This window comes from Thalia democratica, unplaced genomic scaffold (genome assembly GCF_965202585.1).
Source record: "Thalia democratica unplaced genomic scaffold, ktThaDemo2.hap1.1 HAP1_SCAFFOLD_49, whole genome shotgun sequence".
NCBI classification, from domain to species: domain Eukaryota; kingdom Metazoa; phylum Chordata; class Thaliacea; order Salpida; family Salpidae; genus Thalia; species Thalia democratica.
Genome location: NW_028139241.1, coordinates 209067 through 220921, shown reverse-complemented (window position 1 = coordinate 220921; position 11855 = coordinate 209067). Strand labels below are relative to the sequence as shown.

General features: G+C 23.9%; 1 non-coding gene across 1 annotated transcript; it reads left to right on the top strand.

Moving 5' to 3' along the window:
- Positions 1–72, top strand: Trnae-cuc (transfer RNA glutamic acid (anticodon CUC)). The gene has a single exon. It is a non-coding gene; the product is annotated as a tRNA-Glu (tRNA).
- Positions 73–11855: the final 11783 nt, after the last annotated feature.

The following is an 11855-nucleotide window of genomic DNA, read 5'->3' as shown; positions in this document are numbered from 1 at the left end:
TACCAGGTGGTCTAGTGGTTAGGATTCGTGGCTCTCACCCACGCGGCCCGGGTTCGATTCCCGGTCTGGGAATTTTTTTTAATTAATTTGTATCAGAAAAATTCAAACTAAATTCAAACTCTATTATATGTTGAACTTATTTAAGATTTTACTATTAAAACATTTTTAACAAAACTACTTTCAATTTATAAAACAAATTTCTTTACTAGAGTCAGAGTAAAACTTCGTAGTTAATGGCTTTCAAAACTGTATTAAACTTGTGCTAAACTAAAAAAATTGTAATAAATTTAAACCAAATAACGTTCTATAAACTATCATAATAAAATTTGATTGCAATTGTTTGTATTAATAATCAACCTATAAGTTAAAAAGTTCTCAGAAAAAGTTTGTTTTAGCCTTATAAAATTAATTGTTTAAACTATGTATTATGAAAAATAATAATCTAAGGTTTTTAAAAATTACTTTAAAATTAATATTTCAAACATTATTACACTATAAAGTGACTGATGAATTTTTTTAGAAACAGTGTTAGCGTAACAACTGTTTCACACAAATAATCATGTTTTATTTAATTTAAATCTTCATTTAAACTTAATTCTGTTTTTATGACATTTAAACACCTAACAATATTTTTTATCAATTTTAAAATATTACTTTTAAAAAATGTTATTTGACAGACAATTTCGAAAAATTTTCAAATTTTGTTTCAAAATGTTAAGTATAAATCTTATAAGTTGTTTAAATAATTACAGGTAAATCTAAAACGTTAACAAAATAAATATTTTATGTATAAACTGCAAATATTGTTTCAGATATTATTAGTGATTTATTAGTTGTGAGTGAATAACTGATAACTTTTGTTAAAAAAGTATCTAAGATTAAACTTAAATTGAATAACTCTAAGTATACAACAGTTTTTGAAATGAACTTTAATTGCTGTTATTGAGAAGTACGTAATGTTCATTTCTAGCTGTTCTACTAAATTTTTTTTAATTAGAAAAATGTCTTGTTACAAATAATAATGCTTGTGACAAAAAACGCAATTTTATTTAACTCAGAACTCAACTTCGGAAAGTTAGAATAGATAGTGAAATAATAACTTGTTCTCTACTAAAAATTATAAATTTACTGTCCAAAGTCCAAACATACAGTTAACTTATTTGCTCGATAGTGGTGAAAAAACGTAAATAACTATAATTCTAATATTTTTAAAATAGTTCTAATTATTTTTTAAAGAGTGTACATTTTTTGATTTTAAATACTTGCTAATATTTTAGTTTTAAACAATAAACAACAAACATGTTTCTGTTCTTATAACAGTTATTTTTTCTTCCAGACATTTACGGAATTGTAAGAGGTCAGACCTTTTTCGTCGTATTCTATGATATTTTGTTTTAAAAATAACTATTTAAAAAAAAAATTATATAATATACCAAATCTTACTTACAATTTTTGTAACTGAAAAAAGAAAAGAGTTTATAATGTTTTATTATTTTCTTTTATTCTTTAAATGCTAAATTTTAAGAAAACAATTTATTAACTTAGTTATACGCTGTTAACTGAAATTTAAAAGTGCAAATAGTTAATTGAGTCGTTAATTCAAATAGAGTGTTGGAATTTTCCAAATATAAAGCATTTTGGTTTTCAAAGGGTATAAAGATTACTAATCATATAAAAGATTAAAGTAAGTATTAAGGTATTAGCTTTTTCATTTTTCTAATTTATTCAGTTACAATTTAAAAAACATATTAAAGCTGTATTTTAAGTATTGCTGTAAAGTTCTTCTAGGTTAACTTAGAAAAACTATTAAAATTAATTATTTTTAACCTACTCATTCTTATTTTTTTAAAACAGGTTAGGCACACACTCAGGATACTCTGAATACCTCAGAATATTTTAAACTATTTTTAATTTTAAGATGACTCTGATACCTCCAGCCATTTTGTATTTTTTTTTATTCAGGAAATTTAAATGAATTTAGTAAAATCTTAGTCCACTTTTTTTCTAGATCTTGAATGATATTTACTTGTTTGAAGTTCTGTTTTGTTTAAAAACGTTTTAAAATTGTTTTAATTTGATACATCATAATTAATTTCTTTTATAAACTTAACTTTTATAGACTTTGAAAAGTTTTTTTTATTTTATATTTAAAAAAAATATTTTGGGAAGTCTCAGGAATTCTTGAAAAATCAATACAAAACTAAAAATTTTAAACTATTTTACCTTAATAAACTTAAAAGTACACTTAAACATGTTACAGGACACACTAAATAAAATAAAATAAAATTTATTTAACATTCAAGACAAAAGAAAACATAAACAATAAATTAAACAAAGTTAAATTTATAAAGAACTAATTAATAAGTTTGAACTTTATTGTTTAATATAAAAGGCTTGATACTTAGTACATACAATAAAGAAGTAGTAGATGCACATTAATAAAAAGTACAACCAAATACACTATTTTCCCGAAGCATTGTTATATGAAAAAACACATTTGTACCAAATTAACAAAAATGAATTTATAGTATATTGAGAGGGGAAGTTTACTTAAGTAAAAGTAAGTAGTAACATAAATATTAAAATAAAAAAATCAGTAGTTAATTTGATTTTTTCTCTTAAAGGAATTTTATGATTTATACTAATATTTAAAGTGTTCAAGTTAAATCTTTTTAGTTTTAATCGTAAAAAATCTCCTCCCTCCTACACAATACCACATTCTGCAGTAACTTCTTCCACATAGTCTTTGCTCTGTAAAAAAATGAACCATGCCACTGACTGTAGTTAAAATTATGTATAAAATCTTTTTTTCATATTATTCCCTCTTAACTAATATTTTTGCGAGAAAAACTGTAAAATTGATTGAAAAAAATCTTAAATTTGTTTTTAATAAAATCAAACTCCAATAAAGTATTTTCTAGAGATTTCAATCCTAATTTAGTCAAAAACTATCAAAAAATAAAATCCGACCAAGTGTAATGTATAGGGGTAACAGTAAGAGAAAAAAATTGAAGCCATATACAATCATTTAATATTGAATTCCTAAACTTTTTTCAAATTGCCCCCTTAAAAATAAATTAAAAAGGCTATGGCCTTCTACAACAAGACTACTCAATAAAGACTTTTTTGCTCTTCATCTGCAACTCAAGAATATTTAGTGTAAGTCTCAAAATTTTATGACGGCATAAAATTCTAAAAACGTTCCCCTACTCATTCCGCCACTTAATTATTATTGCTTCCCAACTTACTAAAATAGCTCCCATTCTGGGAATCCCTGATTAAAAAAATTAAAGCTATGTAATCAGAGAGAATTTGATTATTTACTATTTTTATTTAAATAATTATTGCTCTTATGTTATGTAAAATTATGTTTATTTAGAATTTCAATTAATTTTTTTGTTTTGTGTTTTGCTTGATTAACTAATTTCTGATGCAAATATAAGGTTATATAAGTTTAAAGTTTTCTTTATTTTGTAACAATCGTAGCACTTAGATGAAAGTTTATAGTAAAAGACCTTATTTAGTTTTAACCCAGTACAGTAGCAGACTTATATTTAAAACCTGTAGTTTCTTGTTATAAAACAAAATTAAAGTTTTTTTTATTGTTTTATAAATTTAAGTCTCTTTTCAATCTAATTCAAAATTGTGAATAGAAATGATAAAATAAATTGTAATCTAGAAAACTTTTAAGAATATAAGAAATGTTGGAAAATATTTTCTACTCAGAACAAAATCAGGCTAACTCTGGCTAGTTTGTTTTTAGTCATGCTAGTTTTTCATATTTAGTTAGATATACTATTAAACAGGACAAAAAATATTTGCTTGTATAAAACCTAGATAAACACTAGAAAACCTAAAAAATAAAAATCAGTTAAAAAAGTTTTTAAATTTTTATTGATTAACCGGTAAAAATATACACACAATATTAACTCTATTTTTAAATTCACAAAAGAAAATCATTGGATCTATAGCATTATCAGGGTTGCCACACACTCAAGATATTTAGAAGTTTTTATAATTTCAGTTTTACTCCGGAAAACCCAGGTTATTTTGAACTTGTTTTTAATTTAGTTAGTTTTGATGTTTTTTTTTATAAAACTATCTCCGATATTTTTTTTATGAATTAATAAAACTTATTTTCAGGAAAATTAGTTATATTATACAAAATAATGAAAACAATATAACTGAAAATCGTACCTGAAAATATAACTGAAAAGAATTAATAACTTTTTTTAACATTTAAAAGCTCAGGGTGACTCAGGGCAGTAAAAAAGCTTTAAGAACATTTTTTCGTCATTCAGGACTTTTTTTTTGACTTATTTAGTAGCAACCCTGCAATATGATTAACAAAACTAGGGTTAAAATTAAAACGCTGAAATTATATTCCAAAATGATTTCTTCGTTCATATTGTATGAAATTATTAAAGAAAATTGTTTTTCAAGTTTTTTACTTTCAATTTATTTTATAGGTTTATTTAAAGTTGTCGGATTTTAAGATGAAACATAATTTAATTTATTTGTTTCTACAAAAATCTAGTAAACAAATTTTTCATAAACTTGAATTGTAGTAAGTTGTTTCTACTTAAATAAACTAAGTTCTAATTTGAAAATGCTATAATTGTTTTTCAACATATTTAGATTTTAATAAACGAATAAAACTAAGAACACAAATCAAAGCTTAAGAGCAAATCTAATGATAAACGACTGAAAAATATTCTTAGTAAAATATATGGAAAATTCGAAATCGATAAACATAATTTTTAATAACATGAATTTTAATTTAAAAACTTTAAACATTAAAGTATTATTACAGCTTTCTGTTTAAACAATGTCTGATTTTCACAACAACAAAGCAGCATGCGATGAGTTTTTAACAAGGGTTGTTAACCTGATTAAAAGGAGAGTAAGCAGTCTGAAGGGTGTTTATTCAGTTGCAAGCGACACTGCTAACATCAAGTTTAAAGAAAGGGGTGGCATTTACAACGGTAGAAGTTACTGCGGAATTCAAATTTGCATCAAGCGGGAAAACCAAGTTCCTATGAGAAGCAATAAACTTCCTTATGGATGTTAGTTTATAACTTAAAATCTTAGGTTATACAAGCTTTAAAAAGTATTAATGTACATTGAACTTTAAAAAAACTTAATATTTATTATATAAAAAAAAATTATGTTAAAATACTCTGTTGATAATTTTAATTACCTTAGGTTATTGAAGTTTTGTAAAGTAATAATGTAAATTGAACTTTAAAAACACTTATTATTTGTTTTTACAGTTTTTTGTTACCAATTCTTTATAGTTCGTTGTTTATTCAATAAATAAAATTGATACTTAAAATCAGTGTTGCCAAAGACTAAACCAGGAAAACTCAAGATGTTTTGAGTTTTTTTTATAAACTTGATCTGAATCCGCATTATTTTTGTATATAAAAAAACTCGGGAAAGTTAAGGGAATCTCTTGAACTTCACGCTTTTTTTTTAGTTAAATCAGATTTAGTTAGTTAATTTTGAAAATGTTGTTATGTTATAACTGATTTAGTTTGGAGCTTCATTTAAATAAATTTAAAAAAAAAACATTTATATAAGGCTTTGTATATACCCAGGATAACTCAACAAAGTTAACAGTCAGTCATTACAGTTATTATGATCTAAAACATGGCAACCCTGCATAACACCGAGAACAAATTTTAATCAAAATGTTCTATTTTAACCACTAAAAAACTTTTCTTTTAGACAAAATCAACTAAATGAACATTAATATTTTTTATTTATTTTAGGTGCTTATTATCCAGTGTTTCCCATCGTATCCGGCCGGTTGTTAGTGGAAGGATACTATGGTGAGTTGATTGTGAGAAATGCTGACTGTCAAGATCCTATATTTCTTTGGAGTTCTCAAGATGAGTTGCTTGACAGCATTAAAAGTTTGAACGAAAATTCCAATGTTAGTATTCAAATTAATTAAACTTAAGTTTGTCTCACAGCACATTATTTAGCTATCAATTTTTTATTTCAAGTATGGAGTTATCATTTTCTTATAGATAATTCAATCAGGGAGTACCAGCGTTTACATTTTTGAAAACAAGTGCTATCTCTCCAAATGCTAATAATTTAAAAAATTAAAACTAGTTGAGGTTTTAAAAAACAATAAGAAATAAAAAAAATTAACTCAACCTACGACAAACGACAACAGCATTTAAAACAACCTACGACCGGTTTCTTTTTTATCATCAATTAAAAACAAAAATAAAAATCACTATTCAATTTTTGTACTGTAAATTTATGCTTATTAGAATGCATTCGAAGTAAAATACAACTATACTTAATAGTGTCTTTTAAAGAAATAATCCAACACTAAGATTAATAAAAATATTGTTATCAGCAAATATCATTGCAGTTTTCTTCTGACAAACCTGATTTTTACAACGACAAAGAAGCTCGCGATAATTTTTTAAAGGAGGTTCTTGACAAACTCCACTATGAATTGAACATTCAGGTTTTGGTGGATTCTGAAAATAACTTTGTTGGCACTTATCTAGTTGCAAGCGACATTGCTAACATAAGGTTTCTCGAGAAGGATGGAAGCTACGACGGTAGAAGCTACTGCGGAATTCAAATTTCTATACTGTCAAGATTCCAAGCTCCTGTGAGAAGCAAGAAGTTTCATAATGAGCGTTAGTTAAGTTTTAATTGATAATTTAATGTTCGGTATCATAAGGTGTTAAAAAGTAAAGATATACGTAGATTTTTTAAATAAAAACTTTAGTTTGAAAAACAAAGCTGTTTGTTTTAACTATTGTTGATTTTTTTTTGTCCCTAACAGTCGCTAGTTGTTTTTATGTTTGAAGTGAATTAAAAACATACCAACTTTTTTACTAACAACTTTTAGTCAAAACAAAACCACCTAAATAAACATTTACTTTAGGAACTGCCTCAGCGTTTCCCGTCATATCTGGCAGATTGTTGACTCGTCGCCTTGGTAATCATGAGTTCGTTGCGAGGGAAGATAGTCAGGATCCATTTTTCCTGTGGAATTCTTACGAAGAGTTAATTGATAAAATTAGAAATTTGAATGAAAATTGATGACGTAAACCCGATTGTGATATGACGTTATATGTGATTATATGTTGAAACTTTAAAACTAATTAAGTTTAAATTATAAACTTGATTGTTAATTGGCAGTATTTAAATGACAATATATATTTAAAATTAATTATTTTGCATTTAATCTACTTTTAGCAAACGTCAAGTTAAAGCAAATACAAGTAATTTTTCAGTTGATTTGTTATGTTACAAATATTTATTTTATTCATTTACTACTGTGCCTAACTTTATAATTTTATATAGTAATAAACCTAGAACTTATAATTTAGTGGTTTTTTCTATATCTTAAAAATAATGTATATTGTATGCAATTCCTACGTTTTAGCATTCTCAAGCAATCCCATGTGTGTAGCAAATAGTGTTTGTTGTTTATGTTACACCGGGTTTGTTTAAATTTTTAGTATAACTTATTACTTATATTAAAATTATCTTTAAACTAACCAATAAGTACTCCTAAAAAGTAGTGATCTACGAGTATTGGATTGATCTTGAACTGGGTCTTTTTTTATTTTGATACTCAGGTCTGAACAATTACTTCAAAATCTTGTATTGTTGTTATATAAAGTTATTCAGTGTTTAAAACTTGTGTTTTTTCATATAGATATTAATTAATTTCAAAGGAACAAAAAATTTACTTTAAAAAGAGACAACTTAAACTACTTAACCTAATAAAAAAAAATGTATTTTTATTAATATAAGTTTAAAATAAATTTGAGTGTTTTTGTTATACAGTCTAAAAATATCGTATTAAGTTATAGAATTTATTCTTAAATGATTTTATTTTTAATTTCATTGATCAGTATAGTTGCTGAAATCTAAGAGGAGATAAAGTCAATTTTTGTAAATGAATACCAATTCCTTTATTAGCGCTTGGCACTGAGTGAAAATTATCGTTTTAAACTGAATAAATTACTGATTTTATATACATTATTAAAAGAAAAACAGAACTTTTAATATTTTTTATACTATTTTGATTATTGAATTGAACGTTGCTTAAAATAATTAACCTGGTAATAAAGTTAATTAAAATAGGTATAACTTAGTTGTAAAGCATACCAAACTTTTTGTAAAATACTAGATGAAAATTTTACAGCTAACAAAAACCGGTAGCCTGCAACAAAATTATATTTTATTTTTCAGATAGTCAAACAATTAAGAGATTATTTTCAGTAATTCATTTCTTATAAATTTTCAAAACGGAAAACACAATTATGATATTTATAAATTTTAGTGTCATTGTTACGATAATTGATGTACAAAAAAATAGTTTTCTAATCTACTAAAGATTTCCAAAATAAAACTAGTATCAAGTAAAAAAGATTATAAGTGCCAAATTTGCAATTACTGTTTAATACAAAATTTTCAAGTATTTCATTTTAAGATAAAACAAAAAACAGTATAGTTAGTAATCAGTATTTACAACTATTTGCTTCTGGCAAATCGAAATATGCAGTGTTTTAGGGTAAATAAGTAATAATAAAAAAATTGAAATAAAAACAATAAGTGTAAGAACATTGTCAATTAAATAAATTTCAATATAGAGCTTGAAGATGATAGTAATTAAAATTTTATTTCAGATTTTAGAAGAAATTAATCAGATAACTTAAAAAAATAATTTTTTTTGCATGAAACGGAAAAAAGTATACAAAACTAACTACACGATAAAAAAAAACTACCAATCAAGGGTAAAGGTAGCAGTAATAACAAAAATAAAAAAACAACTAATAAAAAATATAAAAAAAAACCTAGAAGGTAATTTTATAAAAAAAGCTACCGTTCAACAGTAAGCGTTTAAGGGTAAAAGTAAAAATAGAAAAATTAACTATTAAAAATAAAAAAAGAAGAAGTTTTTATCCGAATTTGAGTGGTCGTGCATTCCATATATGTAGTTGTTTGGACTTAGCGTAGAATTTATAATAAATATTAACTTGGAAAACGTTACTTTAAAGTTAGTTTAAAAAGATTACAATAAAAAACCGAGTTTTCAATCCACCCGCTATTTACTGAATGAATAAAAAAATCACCTTAGATTTAATTAATTAATAATTAATTATTATAGTTTAGTATTTAAAAAAGTTTATCTTAATAAAAGGCTCAGTACTCAGTAGTAATTAGCTGTAATTTTCAATTAAGACTTCTAAAAATATTTTCTGTAACAAATAAAAATATAAATTCTTAAAACTTTTAAAACTTGCCTTAGTTTCTTTGCTAACCTTAGATTTCAAGTTGAACTAAACTAACTTTTGTATTCAGAATTTAAAGTTAGCTTTTATACAGCTATCCTGTCTTGCTTTGGTTCAAAACAAAATAGACTGATTTATGTAGCTTAAAAGAATAGATTTTCAAAAAAAATTATAAACTTTTTTATATCGTAATTTATTTTTGACACTTGAAAAAAAAACTTATTAAATACGTAGTACTGTCAAGAGGTTAAAAATATAAGTTTCCTTTTAGATTTAAGAAGAAGTGAACCAGATAATTCCGAAAAATTATAATGACTAGGTTTCAGGAAAAAAATTCCTATGTTTTGTAATTTAAAATAAACAAAATTAGTATTAATAGATCTGAGTTGAATTTTAAAAATGTTAATACAGTAAAACATAAATAAATTAAGAAATTCATATAGAATTCAGATTAGTTTTATTTTGAAATTTTTTTTTTCAAAATCTTGACGTTTTACAATACTCTCTGCTTTTAGTAACTAAATACTGGATGAATAAAAACTATCACCTTTGTTAATCTATTTAAAAGTTGATTTTATTCAGAGAGTTAATATATATATATATTAAAATAGAAACTTCAATTTTAATAAACTAAGTTTTAGGCTGTTTTAACAAACAACGTGACTTAAATAATATCCGCTAAATATTTTATAACTTTTTCTTAAATACTTCTAAATAAGTAACCTGAAAATTTTTAAGTTAAGGGATTTTAAGTGACTGTTACTAAGTAATTAGATACTATTTATAACATTCTTAATGTAAAGCTTTAAAAGTATAATTTATTTTAGTAGTTAATCAGATTAACTAATCTTACTACTATAAAGTTTTAAAACTCACACAGGGACAGGAGGAATAATATTTTTCTTCATTACGATAGTATAATTCTTTAAAATGTTTTTATAGTGATATGACTTTATATTAAGCTTGTATAGTGTATACAAATATTAAAAAATAAGTATAAATTAACTTCTTAACAAACTATTTTAGTTTAACATAAGTAAAACACTTTAGAATTTCTACGCAAAACTAAGGCGATCATTGCTATTGAAAAAAATAGCACTTTTGTTTTACAAATAACAACACCATTAGACTTGCAATTTAGCTGATATGTCTTAGTTTTCCAAATTAACAGTTTAATGATATATCATTAAGTGTTAGATTGTTTTCATTATTTTTTTTACTACATTAGTAAAAATTTTAGCTGAAACTAACTTAAGTAATTATAACAAATAATTTTACTCAATTTGTATTTGCAGTCATTCATCATACTAACTAATTGTAGCAATAAAAATTACAAACAATGTAATAAGCTAGGAATAAGTTGTAACAGTTGTTAAAAATTAGAATTTAAGATTATAATTTTATTACAAAGTTTTTGAAACTAGAATCATACATAATTAGTATGTTTTTCAACTACAACAACAAGTATTAGAAACATGTTAAACTTGTTTAAAGTCTTACCTATAATCATTTGACTTTGTCTAATTACACGGAGATACAAAGTATTTTTTTTAGATAACGTTTTATAATAATAAATGCTAAATATTGTCATTTTCACTTAGGTATAAAGAAATTTCAAAGTGAAAAGACCATGTTGAAGTTTGTTTTTAAATAAAAATTGGTTCTAGAACTGTTCATTTAGTTATAACTAAAGTATTGTTTTTGTGATTGTGATATACTAAACATTTTTCAAATCAAAAACAAACGTTTTCCTGTACATCATTAAAAATAACTAATTACTCATTAAATTTTATTAGTTATTAATTAGATCAGAGTTCGATAATCCTTTTTAACTCTGTTCGCACTAAATAACTCGAAAGTAATCATAATACATTGAATTTTCTAATAAGGTCTTTGTAAAACTTACATATCATCATTTTGATAACGAAGAAAATAAAATAGCTTGTAAAGCTATGAAAACGTTTTAATATAAATAGCTTAATAAGTTTTAAGATTTTTAAACAAAATATTTTGAAGTGTACGAGAAATTCTTTATTACACCAACTTTAACAAAAAACTTTTTTAAATTTAGACCTAATTTTTTTTTTTAGTAAACAACTAGCTACAGTTTGTGATAAAGTTTATTTTGTATTGAGTTTTTAACTAAATGACTTTTCACATATTGTTTAACTAATACTGTGAAAGGTTAGCTGCAGTACACAAAAGTAGTATTAGTTATTTTATCAAACAAAGTTAACAATATTTTTACAGAAGATAATATTAGGCGCACTTTTAAAGATAATGAAAGCAAGTAATCAAACAAATACTACAAGCACAGGTAATACCTATATATTGTGATTAGTTATTGAAAACTTTTATTTAGATCATATTTAGTTAAAAACTTAAATAAAACGGTTTATATTATATGCTTTATGTTTTTTTAAACTTTAAATTTAATAACATATATATCAAAAATTCAAAAATCTTAAAAACATTATTAAAAAAAAAATTAGCTGAGGGAAAAGGTTCACCAGATTGGGGCATCATTTTATTTGCAATTCCACCAATTGTGTTTTTAATTAGATTATTTTGGGT